This window comes from Pinus tabuliformis, chromosome 2_1, assembly GCF_031772625.1.
Source record: "Pinus tabuliformis cultivar Carrire ecotype Pingquan chromosome 2_1, CPIR1, whole genome shotgun sequence".
Lineage (NCBI taxonomy): Eukaryota > Viridiplantae > Streptophyta > Pinopsida > Pinales > Pinaceae > Pinus > Pinus tabuliformis.
Window position 1 is genome coordinate 292392504 of NC_142299.1, and position 20742 is coordinate 292413245.

The window sequence follows — 20742 nt, forward strand, 5'->3', positions numbered from 1 at the left end:
TACATCATAGACTCAAATGTTGATGAAGTAGCAAAGTGTTGAGGTATCCTCCTTTAGGATGCCTGCAGATGAAGATCAAGATATTAAGGAGAAATACAAAGAAATCAAGGCTAGGAATGAGAGGCTTAAAGCCCAAACATATGCACAGTATCTGAAAATGACGCCTACCAATCAAACAAGGCTAATGTCAGCCTTTGATGTCAAAGAGGGGAAAATGTATATGCACTTCATCAAGCCAACCACTCAGTAGCCAAGAACAACATCAGATTTTAAGAAAGTAGATTTTGAAGTACGGGCAAGGGATATTCATCCCATTGACCAGATTGAATTGCATAAGCAAATAGGGGAGATGATATACTCCACACTAACAGGGAAGGCCATTTCTACCCACCAATTACAAAACTCCTTGAACAATATATCAGCCCAATTCCAGTTGAAGAAGGCCTCCTAACAGGCCAAGGATAATAGAATCAAGTCCTTAGAGGACTTAGTGATTGAATTGGGACATGATGCCAAAGATGTAAAAGTTGCAAAACAGCTAATTAGGAAGAAAAATGATGACATTGCTGCACTCAAGAAGCATATAAAGATACCCCAGTTGCATCACCCATAGACACAGGAAGTCCTAGAAGCACAACAAGGACATGAAGAGTTCATGGACTTGGTCCTGAAGTGAAACGATCAACTCAAGGAGACAAAGAAGGAGTTGGAAACTTTAATTCAGTCAAAGCAAAGTGACCTGGCTAGAACTTCTAGAACTATCATCCCCACAGTATCTACAACAGTTCCTTCCACATTGGCAGCATCACTGGCACCCACAGCTCCCCCTGCCACAACATTGCCAGTAACTGCAGAATCTACAACAACAACAAGCACATCAACAGACAAAGCAGCAGAACTTGTGAAGGCCATGGAAGATATGTCTATCCAGGCTACAGAGCTAAAGAGATTAAAGGAAAAAGTGGCAAGTCTGGAAACTGACTGCAAACTTGCCCAACTCCAGCAGAAAGAAGAAACAAAGAAGGCCCATACAATGGGTGAAAGAATCAAAATCCTAGAGAAGGATTTAACATTATAGAAACCTTTAGGGAAATCCAAAGAAATGCTTTGGGCCAATATCATTGACTCTATCAATGATATTTGGCCATAAATTCAGGTTATATTTGAGAAGATATAATTAGTGAAGATAGCCACTGAAGCTATACAAAAAGCAAAGGATGAATTGGGAGATAAACTAGAGGATGCAAATCGACTCATCCACTTCCTAAACTGTAAGAATAGGTATGAGCTCCAAGAGCTTAACATAGAAGATAGGACTAAAGAAATTCTGGAGATTAGAAATTTTCTTTCCAAAAGAAACCTCATGCACAACTTAGAAGAGAAGTGCCACAACATGCAAGTAGCCATTGACAGGTTGATGGCTAAGTTTTAGATTTTAAGGGACAAAGGTATTCCTAGTCCCATGGTCATCAATGAAAAACTCGTGACCTAATTGGACTATAGTGATAGACTCAGGAAATTGGCCAAGGAACAAGCCAACTCTTCGGCTATTAAAGCTTTGCCGACAGACAAAGTATTATATCATACATTTAAGAACTTGTTTTTCATAGACCATGAAGTGAAACATTTGTTTCTCACCAAACCAAATTTTGCAAAATACACAGAGGCAGATGAAATCTATAGAAGAATGGTAAAAATAAAGTTACTTGATGCAGAATGGTGGGAAAAAATGATAGATTTACTATGAAAAATTTACATGAGAAAGTTACTGCACAGTAAATCTGAAGACAACCAGTGAAACAGGTAAAAACAGAGCAGCAGGGTCAAAGAGTATCAGTTAAAGGATAAAAGGAAAGAAGATTCCATTGTAGAAGTGCTACAAATATCCGCCAGCTTAAAGGGCTCCAACTCAATAGAAACAGCCAACAACACCATAATAAGAGGGACATCATGAAGCAATTCAACATCTGTCTCTATCTTCATGCAGGAAGATATTTTAATTCCCTAGATTAAATCTCAAGTTGTTTTGATATATTTTGTAGATATTTTAGTATAAATACTTCACATTTCGAAGTATGTAGTGTGGATTCCAAGACATTTTTATATACATTTTCTCTCACATCAAAGTTCTATTGTATCAATGACTAGATTGGCTTGTTGGATCAAGGAATAAAGATAAGATATTTTACAGGATTCTTGTGTAAAGCTAAATACAAATAAGTATTCTCTCATGTTTACTATTATTTTTTCTTATGTTTCTTCATAATCTTGTTTGTTTCTCTAAATCTAAGTGTATCACAAGGAATGACATTTCAGAAATTGCTTGAATGCACTCTGTCATGACTTTTTTACATTCTGAATGTTTTCTCTTAAACTATCTTAGCTAGGGAATTCTTAACTACTCCTTAGCTTTCGTAGTTTCTCCTCTGGTCTATGGCAAAGGATTCTTAATTGCCCATTGTTCATGATCACCCTCTGTTCTTCATTCTGATCCCACTCCAAGGATTCTTAAGTACCCTTTCACCCTGGTTAGATTCACTTCACCCATTAGGCATAAAGATTTGCATTTTGCTTTGCTAGCCTGCCCTGTGAACATTCCCTTTAATGAATTGATCCAGTTATGCTATCCATTTATTGACTCCATAGCCCAATGGCTTGAAGACCTAGCTCTATCCATATTCTCCAAAAATTCCATCACCCTACCTTCAATACAAAATCAAAACCCCATGAACACTAAGAACTAGCCTAAAATCCCATAAAAGGAAAGCTAAATTATAAAGAGAGAGCCCTCTCTAGACTTATGTTGGCTAGAGCCTAAGCCTAAAAGATTGGTTTGTGGTTACCTCGGATACTTCCTTCTTTTGATAACTTCTAGGGAAAAATTCTGAGCGATAACATAGTAGTGACCATACTAGGGAATCAAACCCTCAGTTTTAATAAACCGTTGAGAAAAATTCAAATCTTTATTTCGAGCCTCTTGAAGGGTTTATTAGAAGTTATTTACAAAATTTCACAAAAAGAAAGGAATTAGAAAATCTTGACATTCTGGCTTCAAGGAGAACTCACTATACTAGGGCTAATCTAGATCCAAACCCTACCCTAGTAGTGGATAATCCCAACCTGATTTCGAGAAGTCCAGCACCTTCAATCAAAGCAGATTCATGCCCTGATGAGTGGTTTTTTCTAGAAAACCTCCCCTTTGATGAGTCATTTGACCTTTCCCTATTTAGAACTGGGTCTGAAAGTGCACTTGATGACCTAGTTCTAGATCCAGAGTTTATTGCAGATCTCAAAGTCCAGAAGGCAAACCAGTCAATTGATGAGAATATTCTAAATTCCCCTCAATCATCCCTTACTACTGCTAAGATTCCTGAGCTTTCTGAACCAGTGTAAACTACCCTTAGTTCACCATTATTCCCTTCCACCTCTAAAATTCATTCTTCACCTCCATTTATATCTTCATTTCCCTACCAACCTACCATTTCCCATCAATCACCTATTAGTCCTATTTCTCCATCAACTATTGTATCATCTCCTAGTACCCCAACCCCACTTCTTAGCCCTACCCAACTTAGAGCCATGGCAAATAGATATGCTCCTCTTGTGTTACCTACCCCACTGGGTGCCATGAAACAAGACTGCCAAAACAATATTGTCAAATTTGATGGCATAGGACCTTATACAACACAACATCATGTAAACAAAATGACATGTTACTTTGAATTGCATGAAATTGATATTGGAGATGTTCAAATGAGACTTTTTGCTCAGACTCTAGTTGGTGATGTTAGGAAATGGTTTAGATCGTTACCTGCTAATAGCATAGATAGTTTAGATATATTTTATCAACAATTTTTAAATAGATGGGAAAAGAAAAATAATCCTCTACAGATCCTTTCATAATATGAAAACATTAAAAGAGGACCCAGTGAAACAGTCCATGATTATTGCACCAGATTTAACAATATATACAATGCAATACCAACCAATCTTAGACCCCCACCTGACTTAGCACTGATAAAGTTTCCTGATGGGTTTGATATTGATATGGCATTCCAACTCAGAGAGAGAAATCCTCCAACTTTAGAAGACATGCAAAGTGTAGCAGTTAGTGTAGAAGCCAACTTGCTAGAAAAAAGAGCTAGGGTTAGGAACGAAAGGAGAGGATCTGCCAAAGATGAAGCCTCACCCTCTGACCTTAAAATAGATGTTCTAGCCAAGAGTATGGAAAAACTTATGGATAGGATAGAAAATATGGAGAGAAAGCCCCAATGGGATAATCAACAGGCACCTCCTGTCAGAAACCCAAACTTTAGAAAGAATCAGAATTAGAATACTAAGAAGAATGGACCTGATCAGAACGTTAAGCCTCCCTTTGAAGAAAACTATGCTGAAACATCCCATTCAGATGACCCTGAACAAGACACACACATTAACTTGATGGGATTAGATTATGATGAAACTGTCTTCTTGACCCAAGATGAGCAAGAACTGCATATGTTGCAATATTTGCAGACCCAATCTGGAGAATCATTTGATTATAAACAAGGATATGATTTTTCTATCTTCGATGTGCACAAACAATACAACTTGAGGAGTAAAAAGAATACTGATACTCCTGACCAAACCAAGAAAACAACGCCCAATCAACCCAAGAAAATCAAAGCGGCTCTAGTTACTAAATCTCTCCAAATCGTCCCTAGACCAAACCAGGACCCTCATGGTCCCACCATTGTAGATATAACCCCTAATCAACCCCCTAATGATCAACCATCCACTTCAGTCCCCTCCAAGGAAACAATGGAAAAGTCTCCAAACACTATATTAGAAAATCCACACAAAAAGACCTCAAACACAGAAAAAGAAGAGCAACCTACTCCAATTCCTGCTATGAAAATTCCAAGCCCTCAAATAGAGAAAGCCCCTTTGCCTTTCAATTTGGGAGCAGAGGTGGCTAAACTGAAAATCTCAGTTCCCTTAACAGAGCTGATTAAAAGTGAAACCTATAAGTCTCAAATAAACAAAACCTTAAACTTTGTTGAGAATGAAGACTCTGTCAACTTGTTTGATGATCAGCCAGAACTTATATTTGGTCCTGATGTTAACAAAAAACCACTAGAAGGAGGGGTACCACCCTTTTATATTAGCCTTAGCATTCATGATAAAATATTACACAATGCAATGTTAGATTCTGGGGCTTCACACAATTTAATGCCTAAATCGGTTATGGAAAAATTAAACTTGGACATTACTATACCTTACAAGGACTTATTTTCATTTGGCTCAAGTCAAGTAAGGTGTCTAGGGTTAATCAAAGACCTGTGTGTTTCCTTAGTACAATATCCTGCTAAGAGCATTCTCATGGATATAGTAGTTGCTGACATCCCACCTAAATATGGCATGCTATTGTCTATATCATGGGGGGCTAAACTCCAAGAATATTTAAAACCTGACATGTCATATGCCACAATCTCAGTCTTTGGACAACCTAAAAATCTGTACAGAGAGACCCTAATGAAATATGTAGTGAGTAGCCAAGATAGGCTGCAAAAATTTTCTTATCTATTCCATGCATTTTGACATTGATTCTTTTATTTTGTATAATGCTGAACAAACACAACAAACTACTTCAAACATCATTGTTTTAGAATCAAAATAAATTGCATTTATAGCTAAAAATGAAATTGTCCAAACTCAAGAGCTTTCTCATTAAAAACATGATCAAAACACCTCAAACAATGAAAATTTTGTTCCCCCAAATAGTGAGAATTATGAACATGAGATATTATGGCACCTTGAATTTGATGGATTAGTGAATAAGTTAGGAGTAGGAGTGTGGACATAAAATCTAGAGAATGATCACTTAGAGGGCCATGCTTACAGATTGAATTTCAAATGCACTAACAACATAGCTGAGTATGAAGCCCTAATTTTAGGCCTCAAACTAGTTAGGAATTTAGGAGCCAAAAGAGTTTCTGTTATGGGAGACTTTGAGTTGGTTATAAAACAAATTAATGTTGTATATATGACCAGAGCTCCTAGGTTAAGTTTTTATAGAGGAACAATTGTAGAAATAATGAATACTTTCTTAGAAACTAAGCTTGCAGTAATCCCAAGGAAAATAATATGCAAGCTCATAGTTTAGCAATGTTTGCCAGCACTTGTAAGTTACCATTTCAACCTAACTATCAGTACACTACTGAGGTCAGGCACAGACCTTCTATCCTAGATAACTTGAAAAACTGGCAAGTATTTACTAATGACCAATAGATAAACAATTTTTTAACCTTAGAAGAAGAATTTGTAAATAGTAATATAGATACTGACATAACATTAGATCCTAACTTTAAAGATGAAATAGAAATTAATGAAATAGAAGATGAAAAGATAGATAGATTTCATCCCACTAAATTTACAAAATTAGATGTAGAAAACCTAAAGCAAGTTGAAATTGATGAGATAATTAACGAAGACTCTGAAATCATTAATCTCAAAGACAAATTTTTTCCCAAAGGATTAACCCCTTTGGAAGACTTGTTTGATTCAAATGATGTCTCTAGAAAACCAAAGATGGAACCCTTAAAATCTGATATTGAGGAGTGTAATATAGTGTTGTGGCCAGCAACAACCCCCCTTCTTATTTAGTGTTATTACTAATACTAAATAAGTGGGGACCCTTAGTCAAAATTAAAAAAAAATCAATTAGTTCTTGTATTTCCTTTTTTAATAAAACGTACCATATAAAAACTTTGGAGAAAACCCTTAAAAAATAAAAAATCCTAAGTTTTATGATAAAATAAGATTATTCCTTGGGAAATATTGCATCACAAAAAGATCATGGACACCCCCTTTGCAAGCCAAATTCTAAGATTGCGAGATCGCGATAAGGGACTACGGACATATGTCGCATCGCATGCATCAAAACACCGCTTACGTTGAAAGACTTTAAACTACTGATATGCGATAGCGCATATCGTAAATCGCAGGAAATAGATTAACAAAAATTGTCAGATGCCACGCCCCTGCGATAACGCGATATTGTGATAAAAGCGGCAAATCAATAGAATGATTATGCGATAATGCGATATGATGGATTCACGATATAGCAAGCAAACGATATGGTGATTCTGCGATGTTGCGATCTGCGATATTGCGAAGCAAATCACAAAATCGCTTCATCGCAGATCTTGCGGGCTCGCGGTTTGAAAAAGTAGTTTCCATAAACCAAGACTTGGTTATGCGCTTTAATGCCAATTAATGAGTTAGTTGCCAGTAATTAATGGAATAGGGTTTCATGCTTATCAAAAAAATCATTTCACGTAAGGTGGTGTATTTTATATGTCTTCAGCATTTAAAGCTTTCGTGTCACCTTTCCTTATCATTATTCTCACTTCACTTGTAAATTGCAGGAACGAAGAACAGAGAACGATACAAAGCAATACGCAGGATACTATGGGAAATAAAGGCAAAGCCTCGAGCTCTGAAGAGAAGGAAATGGCACCCTTGTATACAGACACTGCCTGCAACTGAGACACTGGTATTGCTACCTGGGAAGGCATGTACAATCTACTTGAGGAAGAGAATCCGAGAGTAATGGAGGTCGAGGCTACTACAGGCTCACATAGTTCCTCCGAGGCATCCCTTACAGATCTAGCTTGTTCGTTCTTACACCGAATAGCGGCAAGGCCCAAAATTCTTCCATATATGGTCATGGTTAAATGGATACTGGACAATGCTGATATCAAAAACAGACAGTTTAAGACTTAGGGTCAAGAGCTTACGAAATCATTATTTTTACAAATTTTGAGCTTTATACCCGCTATAAGAAAAAGAAAAAAAGGTGAAAAATGCACCAAGGAAACCTAGATCAAGAAACTGAGGCAGTTTCCGATGCGTGACTAATGCCTAACGCTAATCGCTCATCGCTGAGCAAAACTTCTTGAAAAGGAAAACTCCTAATTGCTCAGTCACTTGTAAGCCCAAAAATTTGTAAGTAAGCAACGATAGAGGTAAAAAACTAAAACTTGAATCCTAAACCAGTGGTATTTGTCAGAAATATCTTCAAAATGGTATCTACCAAACGCACAACAATTATAAACAGACTGGAGACAGAAGGCTCAAGAAAAGGCAGAATCAATCCAAAGGTTAACCAAGTCGAATTGGGATTCTTACTGGATGTACTTGGTGAAACCACACAGTCAGTGCATGACTCTCAAGTGCATCATCAATTCTACCGAGAAGATGGTGCTAGCTCTCACCGATTTTGTTTTCTCAGAACATCTAAAATCGGAAGTCGTCCAGCTGACTCTTCTCAAACAGAGGCTGAATGCGTGCGATTTCAAGGATCAGATACACAGTTAGTTAGTAATTTTAATTTTTTAGATTTAATTTAGTTAGGAATCAGAGCAAGTCCTTTGGTAGAAGCTTGATCGCTTAAAGGAGATCCGTGGAACAATGGGAAAGAAGCTTAAGAAGAAAGCACATAAGTGGAAGAAGACATCTCAGAAGAACTATGACAGTGGGAGAATCGATTGGGGATTAGGTATAAGAAGCTCTTCAGATTCAGAATCATTTCAGAATGAAGATGAACTATCAGGTATGAATTCACTATCCTCTGATGTTCCAGCTATCTATCCATTTGGAAAAGATGAAAGTGATAGTGAAGAAACTGAATTTGCTTTTATGGGTGAGTAAGAAAAGTATCAAATAGAGGTAGTATTTAGAAGGCTTACAGACAAAATTAAAGATCAACAAGATCTATTGAACAAAAGGGAATGTGCTTTCAAAGAAGAAGTTACCAAACTGAAAGCTCAATTAGAGAAAGGAAACAAGGTAAGAAAGTTACTCAAGGACAAGGAAAATTAATGTCAAAAGTTGCAGGGTGAAGTGACATCATTAAGAAATGAAGTCAATGAAAGGAGCTCAATCATCAAGAAACTCAGAGATAGATCCAGTTATTATGAAAGGCTTGAAGCTATGATCCACTCACTAAAGGAATATCTTGAAGGATCAAAGAAGCAGAATAAAGATCTACTCCAAGAACAAGAAAACAAAGTTCTCAAACTAAGGCATCAGTTGGAAGAAGGAAGGAAAGCTGAAGAAGACATAAAGAAGCAATGTCTAGAAAAGGAAGAACAACTTCAAGTTGAGGTAAATATCTTGAAAGGTAAGTTAGAAGAAAAGGATAAACTGTTGCGATTTCAAGATAATACTAAAGCCTTGGATGATATTCTTAGTAGTCAAAGGTCTCCTGCTATCAAGACTGGTCTTGGTTTTCATGAATCTATTGAAGGTGAATCTAGTTCACAAGGTGAGGCAAGGAACTCTAAAGAGAAATCTAAAATGATCAGCAAGGAGATGAGAGGTCAACCCCATCAACAATCAAGGAAAGAGACTCCTCAAAGAAAATCTTTTACTCCTCCTATGAATAATGTTGAATGTTATGTATGTCATAATCTTGGACATGTTGCAGCTAGATGTAGAAGAAGAAGGTTTCAAGACCATCATGCAAAAAGATCATCACATTCAAGGTACTTTAATGGGTATTACTTTGCTTGCAATATGTTTGGTCACAAAGCTGCTGATTGCTACAGGAGGAATATGAAATATGTAAGATGTTATGCATGTAACAAGCTTGGACATATAGCAAAGGAATGCAGAAAAAAAGCACGGACATCACACCAAAAGGAGAAAACAACATCACACTTGAAGATATGGAAGAAGAAGGAAGTACAGTCAGAAAGATGTGGCACAACACAATGTACTTAGGCACAACACAACACAGACATAACAGACTCAGAGGGAGCTGAAAGTATAAAACTTCAGTATCCTAAATCTCATACACAAGTTCCATAAATGAAAGTCGCGTATATACGCAAGTTGGATGCTGCACAGTCGCGTATATGATTATCTGAAGAAATGCAGTAGGGACAGGTTCAGGAAAAGGATTTGTTATGTTTCAGTCCATTATTTTCTCTGTTTGATAATGTTTACAGTCTGCTGAGGATGTGTGGAATTGTCTTGATACTTTTAAAGATGTTTAGAAGGATCCTAACTTGATGATGATGATGTCTTGATGCTTATTGCTGATATATGCATGTTCAGATCTAACTGTAAACAGATGGCTCAGGTTGAGGGGGAGCATATGCCTTTAATAATTAATCGTTGGCATTATGGTTAATAGTCCTTGGTGATGATGCTTATATGGATAAATGATATATCTTGCTATGATGTGGTTACATAGTTGATGTTCAAATCATATTTTTGGATTGATTCTTAGATGGTGCATATATATGGTGATCAGGATAACGAGAAGTACAAAGCTTGAATACAGAACTTCATTACTTGATGATGAGTCTCTCATATGCTACTATCGTCATATGCATAAAGATCATGATGCAAGGTTCCTATAGCTCTTGGTGCTCATAGTTGATGATATAAAGAAGTTTTGACAAATGAGGTCGAGCTCAAGATACATAGTGCTGATACATGGATGACTACTCAAAGTTGCTTTGTTGGAGACATGATGATGAGTTCTTATCTATATGATACTTACATATGTTGATTGATGCAGATGTTCCCAAGTAATGATACTTGGATCATGTAGAGCTTGACGTTGATGAATTGGCTATGGTGGTTTCACATATGATATAATGTGAATGATTTCATGATGATGTTTCAAAAGGATGAGTCGACATCTATGATCAGACATACCTTGTTACAGGACATTTACATGTTGTTGATATGGAAATTGGTGTACACGAGTTGGATGAGGGGTATCCGCGTACATACACCGATTTAGGCAGGTGCAGACGCGTATATGGAGTTCTGAAGAAAATCAGCAAGGACAGACTCTGGTTGATATGGGTCTGACAGAGACCATCTGGCACAGGTTCAGGGGGAGCAGATAATCTTTTAATAATGCATTGTTGGCATTACCTTAGAAGCTTTTGGTTCTAGTTCACAGCTGTTGTTGGTTTCTGGTGGAACTGAGGCAGATGGAGAATAGAAGGAGATCATGGTTGCTGATCTAAAAAGTGTTTGACAGATTTTGCTGCTATCAGTTATTGGTGACTTTCATAAGTCTTGCTCTAGATATTTCGTCTCTATGTCATGTATCTCTTTTATGGTGTCAAGGTCATGTAACGGCCTATATTGGTTTCCCCACTATGCCTGGGATGAAGATGTAATGTATTTGGTTGTGTGGATGATCCCCACTTAGTTGAGAGATGGATGTATGTATGAGTCTTTGGTGATAGGAAGGTCATTTATGATAGAGTCATGTTCTTCTTGTAGAACATATTTTTGCAGATTTTGCCTACAACTAGGAGGAGCATGAATAGCACACTTCAGCAGTGCAGAGACTCAGCATGTACTCAGGGGGAGCATGGACAGATTGGTACACCTTGGCATATACAAAGGGGGAGCTCATTTAGAAATTTCAGCAGGCACTCAGGGGAGTATGAACAACAGAATGCTTATCTTGGAAAGAGAATATATTGGTTCGCCCTTCGCCCTTGATGTCAAAGGGGGAGAGTGATTTGGTGTTGTTGCCATCAAGTCCAAAGGGGGGGATTGTTGGCATTATGATGCATGTGTTGTATTTGATGGCAACCCTCTCATAGAAGGACATCTCACTGGATGAATCTTCATAAGAGATATCAGATGTGACTGATGGAGGACAACTCAAAGGAATCAGATGATAGTTCTAAGTGTGACAAGTTAGCTTTGCCATCAAGTCCAAAGGGGGAGATTGTTGGCATTATGAGGCAAGTGTTGTCCTTGATGGCAAATCACACAGATGATAGATCATAGTGCAGGAGGTCAGCAGCAAGGATTTGATGATCAAACTACAAAGAGAAAATATATATACGCAGGTTCATCGTGGCCAAGCCGCGTATACACACGGGTTATACGTTACAAAGGCGTGTATGAGTATACACACACTTTCATGCAAGGAAAAGCGTGTACATGATGGGAAACTTACTTTTGGTCTGTGGTAGTTAGTCCTTGGTATTTGAACCTATGGTTTTGGACCATAGTATCTCGACAGTTGTGTTGATCCCAAGTATTGGGTCCATGGTATTGGTTTGTTATGGTTTTGGACCATGGTATTGAGCAATGCCTAAGACTATAAAAGGAGAAGAAGATCATTAGGCTATTGTATCTGAAAAGCTCTTGAATATCTGAAGAAGTATGAGATCCAGGATGCAAGTTATGGGTTGATGATGCATTGCTTGATCTGAGCTAAGGAGAGATCTCACCGGTTGATGGAGAACAAGATCTAAGGAGAGATCGGGATCAAATGGTTTGAAATGAACTATCTTTATGATGCTTATTCTAGATCTGCATACTGATGCATGTAATATACTATAAATGTTATGAGTATGATTGATGTCTCGTACAACTGCAAAGTTATAGGAAAATATTTTTAGATCTGTACGCGGGTTGTCTTTGGAAAAAGCGCGTATGTACGAGCGTTTGATTCATCGTAGTAGCGTATACATTATGAAGTATAATATTTGAAGTTGCAGATGGGTCTGATTGTTATGGCAGAGTTCTGTAGTCTGCTCTGTGTTCTGGTGACTGTGTTATTGACAGGGTTTGAGTGTTTCAGAGATTGATGATGCTAGTAGTGATTGTTTTGAGCTTCAATGATAGTTATGGGTCCAGTATGAAAATTTGATGAAACGTGGCCTTTCAGATGATGTGTTGTGCTTCAGGAGTATCCAGTATGAAAATGTATGAAACGTGGTACCCGGAGGAGAGAATATTGTAGGCTGGTGCCTACGTACTAGTATCTTAGCTAGTATAAGAGAAAAGGGGGTTGGAGCTCCCTTCCAGGAGAGTTTGGAGAACGAGATAAGGTTGTAGCCTTCTGCAGGTTGTAGCCTGCATGCTAGTAAAGGACTGCACTAGTACATTGTAAAAGAAGTTTCTTAATAAAGGAAGATAGAAACGAATTGCAGCAGGTGGTTTTCACCCACATTGGGCTTCCACCTTATATCATGGTGTTCATGTGTGTTGCTTATGTGTGTTGATCTATCTGTTTTACTGCTACTATTGACTATTAATATGGCTAATAATGTTCTGATGCATCCATTAAAGATCACATAACTGAATCATGAGTTTAATGGTTATACGATAGTTGCAATAGACACAGTCACGTATATACGCGGGTATACTTAACTGAAGTAGCATATATGAATCTGAGTATGAAATTGAAAAAGTTTAATTGATTAGATAATACTGATTCACCCCCCCTCTCAGTATTATTTCCAACATATTTTTGCCTAAGATGAGGACGGTCATTTAAACCACATCCTACATTTTTGTAATAAGTTATTTTCAGGTTTAGTTAAGTAGTATTTAAACCCTTCTCATGCATTTAAAGAGGGGCCCTGAAATTTGTCAAAAACTTATCCCTAGAACATGCACTTTTGTACCCTCTGAGGAGGTTTTGATCAATGAATGGAACAGGATTTATTTATATCTGCATTTAATATCTGCTACTAATGTTGCACTTCTGTACTCTTAGTGGATGTTGGATTAAGAAGAGATAAATCATTATCGCTTGAAGCTTATGAGTAGGACTAGTTATAAATGGTACTTCTATCTCTTAACTATTTCTGCCTTTGTGTTAAAAGTGATATTCAAGTTTAGTTGTTTATATATTGATGTGTGAATGCTTAAGTTATCATTTGGCACTTTTGTACGGTGATAGCTATTTATTTATGCTTAATGTATGAATAGCTTATTATGTGATATGCCTTTCACAACTGTTTCGTCTAGCTTTCTGTACGAAGTGGTTCATCTTTATTGAATTCTTTTCTCATAGCAGTTGAACGATATTTATTACCAATTGTTATTTGAAATCATTTTAGATCGCATAACAAAAGGATTACACCCCAGGTTAGTGTAGAATTAGATGTTTCTGCTTATTAGAATAAAATTTGCACGTTATTAGATTAGAATTAGAGCATCTCACTTAGGAACTTTTAGAAGGGAAATATCAATTCTTCACACACATACAAATAAATTAGGAAACTGGTCCCATATCCCTAGTCAGACCCACTATACCAAATGGAAAAGGAGCTGCTAACCAAGGTTCGGACCGGGTGGGTATCCCCCTTGTTGTAGACCCGATTTTCGGGGCTTCAACATATTTGGCGCTAGAAGGAGGGCCACGAACTGTGAATGGTAAGTAAATCCAAATCTAAATACCATTTTGAGAGTAAATCGCCCTCACCATCTCCCCCAACTTCTCCATTGCATTTAGAATCTTTAAATCCAGAGTCAAAAGTCACTGGAGCAACAGCCGCTGCTATAAACCTTGACATTTCAGAAAAATCTACTATTGAACCTCTTGAAGTTGAATCTTTGATTCACAAACTTCAATGATTTTCTATATCTCCTCAAAAATCTGATAAATCTCAAGGCAGCGTGACTTCACAATATAATCCTGCTCATCCTCCTACGATATTAAAGAGTGAAAAGTTTGGTGTTCAGCCAACTGAGTTACCTCTACCTACAAGGAAGAGAGCAAGGAAATATCCTAAAGGGTCTGATAGTAAGACTCTTTCATCATCATCATCCATCTCAACCTCTTCACCGCGAAGTCAAACATCCACCCCTCCACTTCAGGTCATTGTCCATTAGCCCACCGACACTACCACATCTTCTTCTCTATCATCTAGAGTCATAATATCCTCATCTTCTCAACCTCGGGGATTATCTTCTGCAATTTCCTCTGTTATCAGTTCAGCAATGGCTCAATCTCCATGGAATAACCCAGGGGCAGTCTTAATGCCTGCACCCTTGAGTCAGCTACCAACCCATCCTGAAAAATGGCTGCCTAAGTCTAACCTTGAGGCAGGCATGCTTGCAGAAGAACATACAATTAACTTTATGGTATCCATAAATCTTAATGGAGTTACCAATGAAGACGCTGTTGTTCGAATTTTTCCTTATACTCTGCAAGGAACAGCCGGATCATGGTATTTCTCATTACCATCTGGATCTATTACTAGTTGGGAAATTTTCCAAGAACAATTCTTGATTAAGTTTGGTGATGATAGGTCTATGGTGACACTGATCAACGACCTGTCTAACCTTAGGGCCGAGTCAAAAGAACCTATCAAAGATTTCAATCTACATTTCAATAAAATATTAAATAAAATTCCTGCTGCTTCACAGCCTAGCGAAGAAGTGCGAAGTGAATGGTACATTACTGCTTTACCATCAAACATAGCAATATTTGTTGATAGGGCTAACAAAACAGCTTTAATTGAAAATATGAAAGAAGAAATAGCAATAGAGAAACGTATTATAGCCCTAGAAAAGAAAAACGCTATAGAAGAATGAAAATCCAAGAAGGTTACTTTCAAGGAAGACCCCAAGAAAAAACAATTGAAAGATCCATTCGATTTAGAAGGATTGCAAAAAGTTTTGAAGACCATGTCTAACGAGATGGTCGAAATTAAGAAACAAGTGGCAGAAACTTCTTCTAAAAATCCATATAGACCTTTTAAAAGAAACCCTTCAACCGATTCCAAATCCCCTAACGTTATTACAAATGCTGAATCCGAAGAAGAAGAAGAGGAAATCGCTACTGAAGAACATATCGATGAAGAAGAAGTTGTAGAGTTACAAGGTATGTGGGATTTCATTCTCCCAGATGAAGAGAATCAAGAGGCATTCCCAGTTAGTACTCGCAGCAGAAATCAACTTGATCCTCCTCAACCTACCCTAAGCCAAAAAGCACAAGCTCGATGACTAAGGATAAAGTCGTAGCCAAGAAAATGACACCTAAAGCAACTCAAACCAGCCCAGTCTAGACAGAACCATCAACTCCATCTAAAACGTTGATCGTTTCGGATGAAATGGAGTATAATATCATAGAAGATATGAAAAAGACTAGGGACAATATCACTTTTTATGAATTGAGTAAGTTAAAACACCAGCAAAAGGTAGTTTTGAAAGAATTACATGCTGTACCAGTTACACCTTTGCCTGCCACTGTAATCTCTCAAGCTTCCCATGATATGGGAAGACCTCCAGCTAATGCAATTAATAAAGTTGATCCAAATGATATCGCCTTAATTGGAGGAAGATCGAGATCTCATACTCCCCCATTTCTTCTTACTTATGAAATTTTCAATAAAAATGTGCATAATTTCTTAGTGGATTCTGGAGCTTCATCGAATATTTTACCAAAATCAATATGTACAAAATTGAACGTTCAACCACAAAAATCAACTATATGCATAGTTCAATTAGGTCGATCACAAGTTGAAGTGATTGGCGAATTAAATCAGGTCACCATAAGGCTGTCATCCAACCCAAAGGTATGTCAAGTTATCAACATTTTAGTTGTTGATATTCCAGAATTTTATGGCTTAATTCTTAACAGAGATTGGTAAGAAAAACTTCATGGATTGTTTGCAACTGACTGGTCACACATGTGGCTCCCTTACAATGGTAAACCAAATCAGATAAAAGTTGAGCGGGAAAGACATTAGAAATACATAGTAACAGAACTCGAGGGAGAAAATGAACCAGTAGCATATAATTCTAACATCATTGGCAACTATTTAGTAGATTCTTTCCTAGGAAATTTTAATGCTCATATCTCACCTTACTTAGAACATTATGTTTTATCTCAAATAGAAAATTTCTCTCAAACAGATAGTTCTAAATGTATTAATTTTTTAGATAATCCTGTAAATAAATCTTTATTTTGGAAATTATTTTTTGACGGTTCTAAGTCTAACGAAGGAGCAGGAGCAGGATGCGTGTTAATAAGTCTAGAGGGAGATAAGAATATGCTAACTTGCAGACTAGAATTTGATTGTGCCAAGAATGCAGCAGAATACTAGGCTTTAGTCCAAGGGTTGTACAAAGCAATTGGATTAGATGTCAAATATCTTCAAGTTTTCAGAGATTCTGAAATTGTAATCAGACAGGTATGTAATACTATACATTGTTTATCAGGTCATTTAAAACATTACCAATATTTAGTTCAAGATCTGACTGAACACTTTATAGCATTTAATATTTCATCAATTCCCAGACTCCAGAATGCTAGTGCAGACCTCTTAGCTAATGTAGCTTCCAAGCTCATTCCTTCAGAAGATTTTAGCCCTGATCGATTTTCAATTGAATTAATTTTTAGACCATCTATTCCTGATAACATTACCAATTGGAGGATTTTCAACGACGATCCTGATATTATGAGTTTCCTCACATCTGAAGGATCCTACACCAATCAAATAATTGACGAAGACCAACATGACCGACAATTATATGATATTGTGATAAAAGTGGCAAAGCGATAGAACGATTATGCGATAATGCGATATGATGGATTCGCGATATAGCGAGAAAACGATATGGTGATTCTGCAATGTTGCGATCTGCGATATTGCGAAGCAAATCGCAAAATCCCTTCATCGCAAATCTTGCGGGCTCACGGTTTGAAAAAGTAGTTTCCATAAACCAAGACCTGGTTATGCGCTTTAATGCCAATTAATGAGTTAGTTGCCAGTAATTAATGGAATAGGGTTTCGTGCTTATCAAAAAAATCATTTCACGTAAGGTGGTGTATTTTATATGTCTTCGGCATTTAAAGCTTTCTTGTCACCTTTCCTTATCATTATTCTCACTTCACTTGTAAATTGCAAGAACGAAGAATAGAGAACGATACAAAGCAGTACGCATGATACTATGGGAAAGAAAGGCAAAGCCTCGAGCTCTGAAGAGAAGGAAATGGCACCTTTGTATACAGACACTGCCTGCAACCGAGACACTGGTATTGCTACCTCGAAAGGCGTGTACAATCTACTTGAGGAAGAGAATCCGAGAGTAATGGAGGTCGAGGCTACTGCAGGCTCACATAGTTCCTCTGAGGCATACCTTATAGAGCTAGCTTGTTTGTTCTTACACCGAATAGCGGCGAGGCCCAAAATTATTCCATATACAGTCATGGTTAAATGGATACTGGAAAATGCCGATATCAGAAACAGACAGCTTAAGACTCAAGGTCAAGAGCTTACGGAATCATTATTTTTACAAATTTTGAGCTTTATACCCACTATAAGAAAAAGCACAAAAGGTGAAAAATGCACCAAGGAAACCTAGATCAAGAAACGGAGGCAGTTTTCGATGCGCGATTAATGCCTAGCGCTAATCGTGCATTGCTAGGCAAAACTTCTTGAAAAGGAAAACTCCTAATTGTTCAGTCACCTGTAAGCCCAAAAATTTGTAAGGAAGCAACGATAGAGGTAAAATACTAAAACTTGAATCCTAAACCAATGGTATTTGTCAGAAATATCTTCAAAATGGTATCTACCAAAAGCACAGCAATTACAGACAAACTGGAGATAGAAGGCTCAATAAAAGGCATAATCAATCCAAAGGTTAACCAAGTTGAATTAGGAATCTTACTGGATGTACTTGGTGAAACCACACAACCAGTGCATGACTCTCAAGTGCATCATCAATTCTACCGAGAAGATGGTACCAACTCTCACCGATTCTGTTTTCTCAGCACAGCTAAAATCGAAAGTTGGCCAGCGGACTCTTCTCAAACAGATGCTGAACGCGTGCGATTTCAAGGATCAGATACACAGTTAGTTAGTAATTTTAATGTTTTAGTTTTAATTTTGTTTTATTTTTGCCTAAGATGAGGACGGTCATTTAAACTGCATCCTACATTTTTGTAATAAGTTATTTTTAGGTTTAGTTAAGTAGTATTTAAACCCTTCTCATGCATTTAGAGAGGGGTCCTGAAATTTGTCAAAAACTTATCCCCAGAACATGCACTTTTGTACCCTCTGAGGAGGTTTTGATGAATGAATGGAACAGGATTTATTGATATCTGCATTTAATATCTGCTACTGATGTTGCACTTCTGTACTCTTAGTGGATGTTGGATTAAGAAGAGATAAATCATTATCACTTGAAGCTCATGAGTAGGACTAATTATAAATGGTACTTCTGTCTCTTAACTATTTCTACCTTTGTGTTAAAAGTGATATTTAAGTTCAGTTGTTTATATATTGATGTGTGAATGTTTAAGTTATCATTTGGTACTTTTGTACGGTGATAGCTATTTATTTATGCTTAAGGTATGAATAGCTTATTATGCGATATTCCTTTCACAATTGTTTCATCTAGCTTTTTATACGAAGTGGTTCATCTTTATTGAATTCTTTTCTCATATCAGTTGAATGATATTTATTACCAATTGTTATTTGAAATCCATTTAGATTGCATAACAGAAGGATTACACCCCGGGTTAGCGTAGAATTAGATGTTTCTGTTTATTAGAATAAAATTTGCACGTTATTAGATTAGAATTAGAGCATCTCACTTAGGAACTTTAGAAGGGAAATATCAATTCTTCACACACATACACATAAATTGGGAAATTGGTCCCATATCCCCAGTCGGACCCACTATACCAAACAGAAAAGGAGCTACTAACCAAGGTCCAGACTGGGTGGGTACCCCCCTTGTTGTAGACCCGATTTTCAGGGCTTCAACATATAGGCAGTAAGGAAAATCAAAAATTAATCAAACTTTCAAAGTCCTTACCTTCTACCGAAAAAGTGAAATACCTTGAATTATTAAAGGAATTCCAAGATGTCTTCACTTGGATTTATGAGGACCTCAAGTCTTATGAAACCAACATCATACAAAACACCATCCCCATAAAAGAAAACCAGAAGCCTTTAAGACAAAAGCTTAGGAGAATTAATCCCATCCTATTGCCTTCTATTGAAAAGGAAATCCAAAGGATGTATGAGGCCAAGATAATAGCACCAATTAGATTCTCTGATTAGGTTTCAAATTTGGTGCCCCCAAGGAAAAAAAACTGGTGAGATCAGACTTTGTGTTGATCTCAGGAATCTTAATAAAGTTTCACTCAAAGACAATTACCCTCTCCCTAAAATGGATCATATCTTACAAAGGGTAGTAGGGTCAACCAAAATCTCATTATTGGATGGGTTTTCTAGTTACAATCAGATTTTAGTTCACCCAGATGACCAGGCTAAAACTGTATTTACTACTCCTTGGGGCACATTCATGTATGTGAAGATGCCTTTTGGATTAAAGAATGCAGGGGCCACTTTCCAAAGAGCCATGGACATAGCTTTTGCTAAGGAAATTCATGACTTCCTAGTAATATATTTAGATGACATCATTGTATTCTCAAAATCTGATAAACAACACTTAGATCATCTAAGGCAGGTTTTCATCAAATGCAGGAAGTATGGAATTTATTTGAATCCCAAGAAATATTTATTTGGGTTAGAAGAGGGAAATTTATTAGGCCATATAATCTCAAAAGATGGTATCCAAATAGATCCTGCAAGAATTGAAGCCATCTTACAGATACAACATCCTAGGAGCATTAGGGAATTACAAGCCTTTTTAGGAAAAATTAACTTTCTTAGGAGATTTATTTCTAACCTAGCAAAATTAATTAGATCATTGAACAATATGTTGAAAAAATATTCAACCATAAAATGGACCATTGACGCTAAGAAATCCTTTGAAGACATTAAGCTAGCCTTAACCGAAACACCAGTTTTGATTAGCCCAAAATTTGACAGGGACTTCATTTTATTTTCCTTTTCTTCAAAACATACAATTGCTGCAGTTTTATTGCAGAAAAATGATCAGGGCTATTAACAACCTATTGCCTTTTTTAGCAAAGCCCTGAGGGATGCCCCCTTA